This window comes from Triturus cristatus, chromosome 12, assembly GCF_964204655.1.
Source record: "Triturus cristatus chromosome 12, aTriCri1.1, whole genome shotgun sequence".
NCBI classification, from domain to species: Eukaryota; Metazoa; Chordata; class Amphibia; order Caudata; family Salamandridae; genus Triturus; species Triturus cristatus.
In genome coordinates this window covers 810,797,094-810,809,290 of record NC_140595.1, presented here as the reverse complement: position 1 = coordinate 810,809,290, position 12,197 = coordinate 810,797,094, and the positions used below count along the sequence as shown (strand labels likewise).

The 12,197-nt window shown below is 46.6% G+C and overlaps 1 pseudogene; it reads left to right on the top strand.

Moving 5' to 3' along the window:
* LOC146782945 (28S ribosomal RNA) overlaps positions 1–3,335 on the top strand; it is an 8,050-nt pseudogene extending 4,715 nt beyond the window's left edge.
* Positions 3,336–12,197: the final 8,862 nt, after the last annotated feature.

The following is a 12,197-nucleotide window of genomic DNA, read 5'->3' as shown; positions in this document are numbered from 1 at the left end:
GTGAAAAAGACACATGGATTTTATATCAGTCACCATAAAGATAAGATCCTGATTAACAACTGTAAACCATGGCAATTTGAAAAAGAAAATATTGAAAACATTAATCGAGGAGAAAGTGAGTGATACCTCAGATTGAACTTTGACCCTCACACTGGCCATACGAGCAACAACAAAATGAATGAGGTTCTTGCTAATTGGGCTCAAAAACTTGATAATCCACCACTTAAGCCCACGCAGAAAATAGAAATGTTGTGTCAGTACTTGGTCCCTAAACTGTCTTTTAAATTGGAAATGACAGGAACAGGAGCTAAAACTTTAAATGTTCTGGTTCAAACAATAAAAAAGTATGTCAAACATTTTCTACACCTTCCTGCATACACATGTGATGGTCTCCTATATTCGAAAAGATCATTTGGGGGCCTCGGTATACCAAAACTATGTACAAATATTGGTCTAAATAAAGTCAATAATTTATTGTATCTCAGGGCAGCTCCAGATCTGTACATAGCTCATTCATTCATGTATGCAGGAGAAGTAATAAATGAAAACATTGCTATCATCAAAACACACAAACTCGACATTTTAGACAGTAGGTTTCTTAGTTATGATTTGAATTTGTTAGCAACATATGACTGGAGAAAAGAAGAGTTTGAGAAATAGACAAATCTCCCTGTCCAAGGTGATGGTATAAAATACTAAGGGGCATATTAACAATGTGGCGATAAGAAATTATCGCTGCTTTTGCGGCCGTATTCGGCCGAAAAGTGGTGATCATTTTATCGCCTTATAAGCAAGGTCACGGTATCACGTGAAACCTTGCATTAGTGCCCAGATTCCTAATGCCCAGCTTTGCATCTCTAATGAGATGCAATGTGGGCGTTCCTGACCTGACATGACTGGAAAAATGTCGCTAAGCAACATTTCTCCTATCATCAAGTCCCACGCTATGAAGCATAGCGGCAAGAAAAGTAGCGATAACCCCTATTATCGCTACTTTCCTTACGCCTGCTTCAGGACTAACTTAGTCATGATATCCTATGGAAGGTGGATATCATGGCTAAGTATGTGAGGCCCTATCATCAAGCTAACGCCAAACTTCGTGAGATTATCGCTGAGTTTCTAGCGATAATCTCACGTTTGGCAGTTAGCGCTAGGATTTTTATCGCTTTTGAGATAAGCGTTGCTAATAGCATGCTATCTTAGCGATAAAAATCCACGTCAGCCGGCGATAATTATCCTAGCGCTAAGTGCGCTTAGAGATAATTATCGCCGGTTGTTGCTGATATGCCCCTTAGAAAGTAATCCAACCTCAAACTTCTGGATCCGCAAGCATAACAAAAATGAAAGAAAATCAATACATAGCTGCGCTGATGTTAAGATGCAAATGTTTTATATACTAGAGAAACCATCACTAGGGGAAGAAATCGTACATTTGCTGCATGTAGGTACTGTAAAGATGTTTGCGAAGCAATTTCACATATTTCAGGTGCATGTCCTAAAACCAAGGACATTAGGATAAAAAGACATAGTAAAATTCTGGAATTGCTCCTTGATAGAGCTAAAAGGTGTGGTTGGATGGCATATATGGAACCTCATGTTAAGAATAATCAAGGTGAACTACGAAAAACAGATGTAGTGTTTACCAAAAATGGTACAGCTGTAGTGATTGATGTTTCAATTCGTTATGAAAACTCACAGAATTCCCTTGAATTAGCGTTTGAGAGTAAAGTTAAATACTATCAGGATCTGTCACAGCAAATCAAAGATCTCACCAAATGTAACACTGTAAAACTTCATGGCTTTATTGTTGGATGTCGTGGTATTTGGCCTCAATGTAATGATGTTGTTCTGGCTGATCTAGGTCTCCAAATGTCATTCCCATTTAGGAAAAATGTTTGCCTGACTACTTTAATGGACACTATTAAAATGTGCCAAGTATGCTAAGATGTACACTTTCTTGAAGCACACATGACACCCTTATAAAGCATATTGTTTTAAACTATTGATCCTTCAATATTTAAATGTGGTTATACAGTTACATATTAGTTTATAGTTCACACAAGATTTAATATAGATGTGAATTTTATAGATGTGAATTTTTTTAGAATTCTATAGATGTGCATTTATTTTAGTTAGGTGCGCAATTAGTAGAAGTGTATTTTTATAGATGTGTGCTTATAACAATTTAGATACAATTGTGTACATCATAATTATTGAAATGTCTTGAATGATGAATAGGTCTCAAATAATTACATACACATAATTACCACACATTGATTATTGATGTCCTGCTAATCATACTTTAATTTCTCAGGACTGTTCGTAGACAATTTTAAATTGTTTGAATAGTACCACAGGGTGTTCTATCTCTGGCCTATACGGGATCCCAGTTCCAGTGAGGACAGCGTTCAGTGTGGCTGTACTCTGGAGCGAAAGAATGTTGTATTGTTGGAAGCAAAACCGATTTGACACTGATGGGCAGCATAATAACCCAGAATGAGCCACCGCGAAGTGGTACACATAGCCAAATGCCTCGTCATCTAATTAGTGACGCGTATGAATGGATTAACGAGATTCCCACTGTCCCTACCTACTATCTAGAAACCTCCCGCAGAGCAAAAGGGCAAAAGCTCGCTTGATCTCGATTTTTAATATGAATACAGACCGTGAAAGCGGGGACCCACGATCCTTCTGACTTTTTGAGTTTCAAGCAGGAGATGTCAGAAAAGTTACCACAGGGATAACTGGCTTGTGGCGTCCATGCGTTCATAGCGACGTCGCTTTTTGATCCTTCGATGTCGGCTCTTCCTATCATTGTGAAGCAGAATTCACCAAGCGTTGGATTGTTCACCCACTAATAGGGAACATGAGCTGGGTTTAGACCGTCGTGAGACAGGTTAGCTTTACCCTACTGATGATGTGTTGTTGCAATAGTAATCCTTCTCAGTACGAGAGGAACCGCAGGTTCAGACATTTGGTGTATGTGCTTGGCTGAAGAGACAATGGGGTGAAGCTACCATCTGTGGGATTATGACTGAACACCTCTAAGTCAGAATCCCCCATAAACCGTAACGATACTGCAGTGCTGTGGAGCCTCGGTTGGCCTGGAATAGCCGGCCTCATTCGGGGGGCCGGTGCGTAGAGCCGCTTGCTTAGGGACCGGAGTACGGATGGAAGGAGGCCGCCTCCATTGCCCTTAGTGCACCGCATGTCCATGGGGCACCCGGTGCTAAATCATTCGTTGATGACCTAATTCTGGGTCAGGGTTTCGTAAGTAGCAGAGCAGCTACCTCGTTGCGATCTATAGAAAGTCATACTCTGAGCCAAGCTTTTGTCTTCCCGTGTGTGGGCACCCATGTATGCCCTCCTCGACCACACCCAGTGGTGGGTCCCCCTGCCGCTGGGATGGCGGGAGGGATGAGGAGGCGGGCCTGCAGGAGGCTGCCCCCATCACGTGCCCTCCAGCACAGGGACCTCCCCCTCCCGTGCCTGCCCCACCGGGGTGCTGGGATGGGGGCCACCATCTCTTGCTTGTCAGCTGGGTGACCAGCTGGCCTGGGCCGGCCGGGAGCTCCCCCCTTCCCACTGCTCCCACGCAAGCCGAGCAGGGAGGCGAGCAGCCCCGGGAAGGAGCCTCCTGAGCAGCGGCCTCGGAATGCCTGGCCACCATCAGCGTCGTTAGACTGCAAAGGGCGACTGGGTCCGGCTGTCTCAGGCCACCTGGGCACTGGGTGTTTCCAGGCCATCTGGCTGCACAACCAGATGGGCCTGTGGGCTGGGTGACAAGATGGCCCGGTGGGCTGGGCAACCAGATGGCCCTGCGGGCCGGGCGACCAGATGGCCCTGCGGGCTGGGCAACCAGATGGCCCTGCGGGCCGGGTGACCAGTTGACCCTGCAGGCCGGGCGGCCAGATGGCCCTGTGGGCCGGGTGACCAGATGGCCCTGTGGGCTGGGTGACCAGATGGCCCTGCGGGCCGGGTGACCAGATGGCCCTGCGGGACAGGTGACCAGATGGCCCTGCAGGCCGGATGACCAGATGGCCAGCCTGCTGGGCCGGCTGGTCTCACTCTAACTTTTGTCCTTCCCCAGGGTTCTGTAAGCCCCCATACCTGGGTGTATGGACCTCTGTTCTGCCGTCAACAACTTTGATAGGGGCAGACTCTGGTCTAAGAGCTAACTATGGATGCTTATAAGAGGATAGTGCATATCCTATATAGACTCCATGAGGACGTGATGGGATGCGTTAGATACGGACCTAATAGTGAGTGCACATCCCCCTCGGAGATCAGTCCATGCGTCAGGCAGGGTTGTGTGCTTGCTCTGTTTCTGTTTAGTCTTTACATTAATGATTTAGAGGCCACTCTCTCAGAGGTGGTCTGTGATCCTCCTATGGCCGGAACCAAAGGACTACCTGTCCTTATGTAAACCGATGATTCTGTACTTATGTCCAGGAATGGAGTTGGTCTGCGGAGGCTGCTGGATAGTTCTATGGGTTATATGGACAAGCTAGGATTACTTACAGATAAGTCTAAATCATATACCGTCATTTGTGGCTGCCCTAAGAGTAAAGTGAAGTCTTTGCAGACTACTTAGAGTTTTTTTCTTTTCAAAAAGTTCTTCTTTATTGTGCAGTTTGTCATGCAATTATTAAAACTTCCAAAACAGCCAAAGCAGCCGACGCGTTTCGTCCACCTCTGGACTTCTTCAGTGCTGCAACAAATTTATACAAAAGAAGAAATGCAATATAAATGACACACATAAGGACTGAGCACAAACAATTATGTCAACACAATAGAGGACATTATAAACATAATAGACACAATCCAATACAATTGGACACAAACACCAATACAATTACATCTGACATAAATAACAATTAAAAATCAACATATAATATTGCAAAAGTGATCCATATTTCATAAAATATCTATTTAATATTTACAACATCGTATTTGTGACATGTTGACTGGTTGAAATGGCAGGTAAGTGTGTGATAAGTATATGAACACTCCTCTCAATATGTCACATTAAAAAGCCTGACAGGGCTAGTTTAACAAAAAAGTGAGACCAATGTCAGGCAATAGGTGGCAAACCAAAAAAAGCCTAATATGAAATATGTTTGTAAAAGGAGTTAAACGTAAATCTCTAACAGGTGAGCAAAGTCTTTTACTCAGTAGGGGCAACGTTAGTAAACCCCAGTCTTAATCTGACACAAAACGGGGGGAGCCAGGAGAGAAACAGTTGCTACGGAAAAAAGGAAGGTATGTACCCACCAAAAGAATGGAATTGATGTCACCGTCTTTAGGTTCTTTTTTACTTTCTTATCCCTCACTACTTCAATTTGTAGTATTGCTGGAAATGATAATCAAAGTCACTGGGGGAAAGAACAAACACATAGGGCGCGCCAGTGTGACAAAGGGTTAAGCACATAGAACCTCTAAATTAAGGGTCATGAAAATTTCTTACTCACTTTTTAATAAAACATACAATCCGATGTAGAAAGGTTGTCTATTAAGTAGCCCAAATGAAGCATGTCAATATAATGGTGGTTCTATATAGAAAGTCATCCAATGATAAGAGCAGCTATATCACTTTCCAAGGTACCTATGATAAAAGATATGTATATGGAACATCCAATCAATAATGAATCGTCAAAGTTCATATAATCATATTACATCAAAGAGGTTAAAAGGGAAAAGCATCATCAGATGGGGAACCCTAAGTGAATGTAGGGAAGAAGCCATACAGGACCAAGAAATATTTAAACGAAAAACAGAAAACAAAAAACAAAAAACCTGCCCCCATGACCTAAACATGTACTTTTATTGTGCCCTTCTCGGCACCTAACCATCGAATGTAATGGTTTTATAGAGCCAAATCAAAAAGTATGTGCATGAAAGAAACGCCCTCATAACCTCAGAAGATCCCCCTGTCGTGCCCATCTCGGCATTCAGTCATCAAGGGAATTAAATCCAAAGAGCTTAAGGCAATCAAAATGAGAGGAAAAAATATATAAGTATGAAGTACCCTGGAAAAATCTAAATGCAAAATCACCATAAAGCAACATCTAAGAAGAGGCGAGAGGCTGTGCAATAAAGATATGGACTGCCCCATGTCATCTCATAGATATAATCTCAAACCGCAAACTAAACCTCGGGAGGCAAGTGTTGAGAGAGCCGGGCAAATAAACTTACCCGATTCCGTATCGTTATCCTAATGAGAAAAGGCACCGACCCTGTCAGGTAGCAACAGGACCTATGATTGAAGGTTCTTGCTTATATAGTATCCATAATAGGTGAAAGTGATAACACCTGCATCAGCTGTCTACACCTACCAGCCCCTGAGCCGTTCCTACCTGGACTCTTCACCTACCAGCCACCTGAGCCGTTCCTGCCTGGACTCTTCGCCGCTCCTGGGGCCCGACGCTGCTCGTCCCCTCTGTGGCCGCTTCCTTCCATCCCGCGGTTCGCAGGGGGAGACTACAGCTCCCAGGCTGCCTAGCGGCTGCTACGCGCTTCTCGCGCACGGAGGCTGTGATAAGAGCGAGGCTCCCCCGGCGGAGCGGGGGTCTGCATCAGCTGTCTACACCTACCAGCCCCTGAGCCGTTCCTACCTGGACTCTTCACCTACCAGCCACCTGAGCCGTTCCTGCCTGGACTCTTCGCCGCTCCTGGGGCCCCGACGCTGCTCGTCCCCTCTGTGGCCGCTTCCTTCCATCCCGCGGTTCGCAGGGGGAGACTACAGCTCCCAGGCTGCCTAGCGGCTGCTACGCGCTTCCCGCGCACGGAGGCTGTGATAAGAGCGAGGCTCCCCCCGCGTCGCGGGACGCGCGCGGGCGACGCCGGGCTAAGCCCGGGCAAAGGGCGGGCCGTCTGAGGCCGTCCGAGGTCGGAAGAGGTCGGGCCGGGCTTCCCCCTGATTGAGGAGTGCTGGACGCTACACTCCCCCGCTGCAGATAAGGTACTGTGCTACGGCAAATGACTTCTAGTTAGTGTGTGCTGGACCTCGTCTGTTTGCTGTGGAACTTTGACCTTTGTTTCCCGCAAATTGTTTGTCTACGGACCAACAGCTTGTACTCTGCCGTTGCTGCTGGGCTACAATCATGGGTAAAAGAAAAGCTGTAGAGGGAGGGCTGATGAGCACTGGTAAAAAGGGTAAAAAGTCAAAGAAGAATGTCCACGCCGCTATGAACTGTGTCCTGACTAGAATAGAGGAGATCGTACATGATTGTGAGGATACACTACATGACGAGCAAGCGGGGAGTCAGTCAGTTAAAGGTGCCCCAAAGATCAACAGCACAATACCATCCATGTTTCATACTCAGCGCCTGACAAAACAACAAAAGTCTGACCCCGCTCCCGTCATTCTTACTCCTGACCTGCAACTTACTTCATCGCAGGCCATGCCTACCTCGAATGCCCCTGAAGCAGTCCCAATAATTCCGGACCCTGCCCTCCAAGCCTTACTATGTACCAACAGGTTTGCTTCTCTCGACCCTGACCTGTCTCATTCTTCTAGCAAGGCTGTTGAGCCCATAGTGGATCCACCGATTGCTACCAGGTGTGATGCTGACAATCTGGCATCGCTCTATGGTAGAATTGAGAGATTAGAGGAGCTGGTGGCTGATCTTGGAAAGAGAGTGGAGTGTCTTATCCTGAGCAGGGTTCCCTCTTTGTCTTCCCCTGTTCTCCCATCTGATCCTGGGGTAGATCCTTCTACAAAGAAGGCTGGATCACCCAAGCCTACTCTCCCTAAAACGAATTCTGGTCATACCAATCTGGGTGTGCATGATGAGGGGAGAAATACCAGAGGAAATGTCCATACCAAGCCTTCCCAAGACATGTTGAGACGCTTTGACCTGCCAGGCTTACCCACTGTAGCTCCTCTCTCTAGACACACTCTTAGTTCCTCTTTGCCTTGTAGTAACAACCCTACACCCTACATCCCAGCTCCCCCGGTGACCCCTTACCCTGTGTATAACAGCTTTCCTGTTTTCATGACCAACGCTCCAAAATTGACATCACGTTGTATCGTTGAAAACAGCGAATCCTTACATAATAAAGTTATACACTGGTTGAGACATGTAAGAGGTTGTAGATCAATCATTAGAGAGGACATCATAAGGGTAAGGAGGCTTTCTCGGGCACACTCTGGCTCTGACTGCATAGAGATTGTTTTTGGGGACCCCGTCTTGGCTGAAAACCTACTCCTGCTTGAGTATAGGACTTCACCCCCCGCTCACTCCTCAATCCAGATTCGCAAGTCTCCTGTCTGGACACATCAGAGGGAGGATGAGGATTCCGGCTTAAGACAAGTAGATTGACTACATAATGCATACACAGGATCCCCACTACATCCGTTCACACTGCATTCTGTAGTGGGCCCACCCTCGAATACCATCTCAGCTCTCAACCCGTTTTTAATTGATTCAGGCGAAGTTACTAATAGTCTGATAGCTGATGAGGGCTGCCAAGCTAGTACGGCAGCAGATACAGGGACCCCCCTAATGCCATCCCCCTCGGGTATTATTAAGATGTTATCATGGAACATCGCAGGGCTAAGGAGGAACCTTCCAGATCCTGATTGGAGCGATTTCATCGACAAGTTCGACGTTATCCTCTTTCAGGAAACCTGGAGTCTGGTCCCCCTCTATAGACCAGGATTTACTACTTTTTCTGTCCCAGCTACTAGGTCCATACGAGGTCGTCCCTCTGGGGGCCTCTTAATTTGGGTTAATATTAGCTTGAATTGGGCAGTCAAGAGCCATGTAACTTCATCTGATGACCTTTTGCATATTTCTATCAAGGGGCTAGTCCATCAAATACCTCTTGATATATTCAACATCTATGCTAGGGGCAACCCTGGCGGTCAAGTAAGCCAGACTGTTTCAGTTTTGGAGTCTGAACTCTCAGCAATCTCCCCCAAGGCGGGTGTCATAGTCGCCGGGGATCTAAACTGCACTTTTGAGCCCCTGAGCAGCGATGACATTCTGGGTATTGGCGTTATAGATTCCAAGCAGGGTATCCCCCAACTAACTCTTCCACCACTGAAAAAATGGTCAAAGAGAGCTGTACAAATTAATGCTCTCACTCTGGAGTTCAACTTGAGGGCCACAAATGGACAAACCCCTTCAGATGGCTTGGGTGCCCCCACATTCACAAGAACTGGCGCCCCCTCACGCATTGATTACATCTTGTTGAGCACAGAGCTTTGGCCAGACCTCAGTGACATGGAAGTGGTTGATAGGCCCGAGAGCGATCACAATCCCTTATTTATGCAATTCAGGCGAGGGCTGGTTACTACTTCTATTGAACTCCCAACTATTCAGAGGCCCGGGGCTAGAGAGGTTGCCCCCACCAATTGTAACAGACGCCTGAAGTGGCCTAAGGTGGTAAAGCGAGAGAGGGACCTGTGTAAAATCAGAAGCATAGTCGAAGAAGGCATTGTTGCTCTGGACTTGCCCACAGGCTGTCTCTCGAAGACTCTCCCCCATAATGACTTCTTAGAAGTCTATCATCGGACGGTAGCACAGGTTGGGAATTTTTTTGTGACTCAGGAAAAGGGGGATCAAAAGCGGCATCCCCCAAAAACAGAAAACCCCTGGTTCTCACAAGATTGTAGGGCTAAGAGACAGACTCTATCTAGAGCTATTAAATCCAAGGACCAGCTAGCTATCACCAATGCCCGGAAAATGTATTACACCACCATAAGAAAGGCAAAGCGTCTGTGGGACGAATCCCTCTGGCAGGATTTAAAGGTCGCAGCCCTATTAAAAGATTCATCCTCCTTCTGGAATCTTATAAACATCAGCACCAGGGGCGGGGCAGATCCAATCCCGAATCATATAACGGGGTCCCAATGGCATTCACATTTCTCTAACCTTTATTTATCTAGGGAAAGAGAGGGCCATGAGGAGCAGTTGCCGGTATGGGAGCATTCGGAACATCTGGAATTGGAGCCCGTCTTTGGCCTAAATGAGGTCCTTTCTGCAATTAATACAATTGCCCCGGGAAAGGCAGCTGGCCCCGATGGTCTCCCAGGCGATCTACTGCTCCATGAAAAAGATCTCTGGGCCGAATTCATCCTTCGGATCCTAAAAAATCTAGCTCTAGGCTGCCCAATTCCGGACTCCTGGAAGGGGGCGGAGGTGGTGGCTATTTATAAGAAAGGGGATAGAGGGGACCCTGCCAACTACAGACCGATTAGTTTAATCGACGTAATTCAAAAAGTGGTTGGCAGAGTCCTCTTGACCAGGATTAAGGAGTGGATAGACGAGGAGGGCATTCTGAGCCATCTACAAGCAGGCTTTAGGGAGGGAGTAGGTACCATTGACCAGGTCTTTAGATTCTGTATTATATACTGGAAATCCGTGGTCATCGAAAAAGGCAGCCTATATTTGGCATTTATCGATTTAAAAACAGCCTTTGACCTGGTGCCACGCTCACAGCTGTGGCAGGTACTGCATGACCTGGGCATCCCTCCCCTAACTCTGGACCTCCTGAAACGTCTCCACGTAGGCAATTTTGCTAAAGTCAGGTGGGGACAACAGGGGCAGCTCACAGAGAGGATCTCCGTCGAGAAAGGTGTGCGCCAGGGCTGTGTTTTGGCCCCGACCCTGTTTTCTCTCTACATAAATGGTGTGGCAGACTATTTGAGAGACGACAGGGTCGATGCCCCAACCCTGTGCGGGGAAAAAATATCTACCCTACTCTTTGCTGACGACACTCTCTTAATCTCGAAAAGCCCTATGGGCTTACAAAGACTGTTGTCCCGCTTCTCAGAGTTCTGCGACTCCAGGGGGCTGCAAATAAACACGCTGAAAACTAAACTGATGGCGCTATCTCCCTCTAAAAACTTTAAGAACAACATCAAGCTCAATGGTACATCTCTTGAGCTAGTGGACGCTTTTGATTATCTCGGAGTGAGGGTAAATAACAAGCCGAAATGGGCCCCGCACCTCTCAAAAATGCTCCTTGCCCACAAAAGAGCTGCAGGTGCAATATCGAGACATCAGAGGCTCTCATATAGCAGGCCGATAGCGGCGGCTGTTAAAGTCTATGAGAGGAAGGCACTGTCTGCAACGCTCTACGGGGCGGAATTGTGGGGTTTCGAAAATCTGGCAGAGCTACTCAGATCCGAGAACAAGTTCTTTAGGGACTTAGTCTCGCTTCCCCTGTCCACCCCGCTGGTTCCACTCCGTAATGACCTCGGCAGACAAAACATCAGTAACATGGCAAGGTTGCGCCCTATTCTATACTGGGCAAGGATTAGAAGATCCCCTGAACTCCACCACTTTGCCTCTGCCCTGGACGAGTTACTAAATCTGGGAGCAGATCATAAGATTCCATGGGTATCAAACTTGAAAAAACTTCTGCAGACGATTGGCCTGGAAGAAGCCTGGGTGAGCCAGGTTCCCCCTCCCAAACTTACGATAAAAAAAATCTATTGGGATTGGGTCACGGCCGATACCCTAAGAAACCAGGAGGGTGTGCTTACTGTAAACTTCCTGGATACAAAACCAGCTCCCAGCCTGGAATCCTTTATGGACCTCATTGAATCACCTGAAGACAGATCCCTATATCTCAAATTGAGATATGGCACGCTCCCACTCTATGATTTTCAAACCCGCTGGAGTAAGGTCATCACACACCCAAAAGGCTGCCCAGGGTGTGCCTCGCCCACAGAGTCTATTGGACACTTCATGTTTGCCTGCCAGGCGTACAGGCAACCAAGACTAAGGTGGCTTAAACCTGTTTGCAATAATCTGGGTGTAAGGTCCGCTAGGGTGGCACTGCGTATTTTGACCTACGACACTACTGTCCCTAGTGTAATCTGTGGGACTGCCAAATACCTGGGATGGGCCTGGAGATTAAGACGCAGGCTGCTCTAGGCGCACCACCGTCAAGTTAACCTCCCACTCCCCTGACCCTGTGACTATTATTGTTCACTCTATTAATTACAGGGGATATGTGGAATTGATATGTGTATATACACGCTGTTTTTTAGTCTTTTTTACTATGCATGGACTGAAGCCATTTGTTGTAGTATAATTTTAATCTGTTTTTATCACACATTGCACTGCACTTTTATGATATTTTTATATGTCGAATAAAGTACTACAACAGCTTCAGATAACACCTGAGTTCTAGATCCCGAAGCGCGGGAATTTCAAACATCGATCAAAGGTCCAATAAAA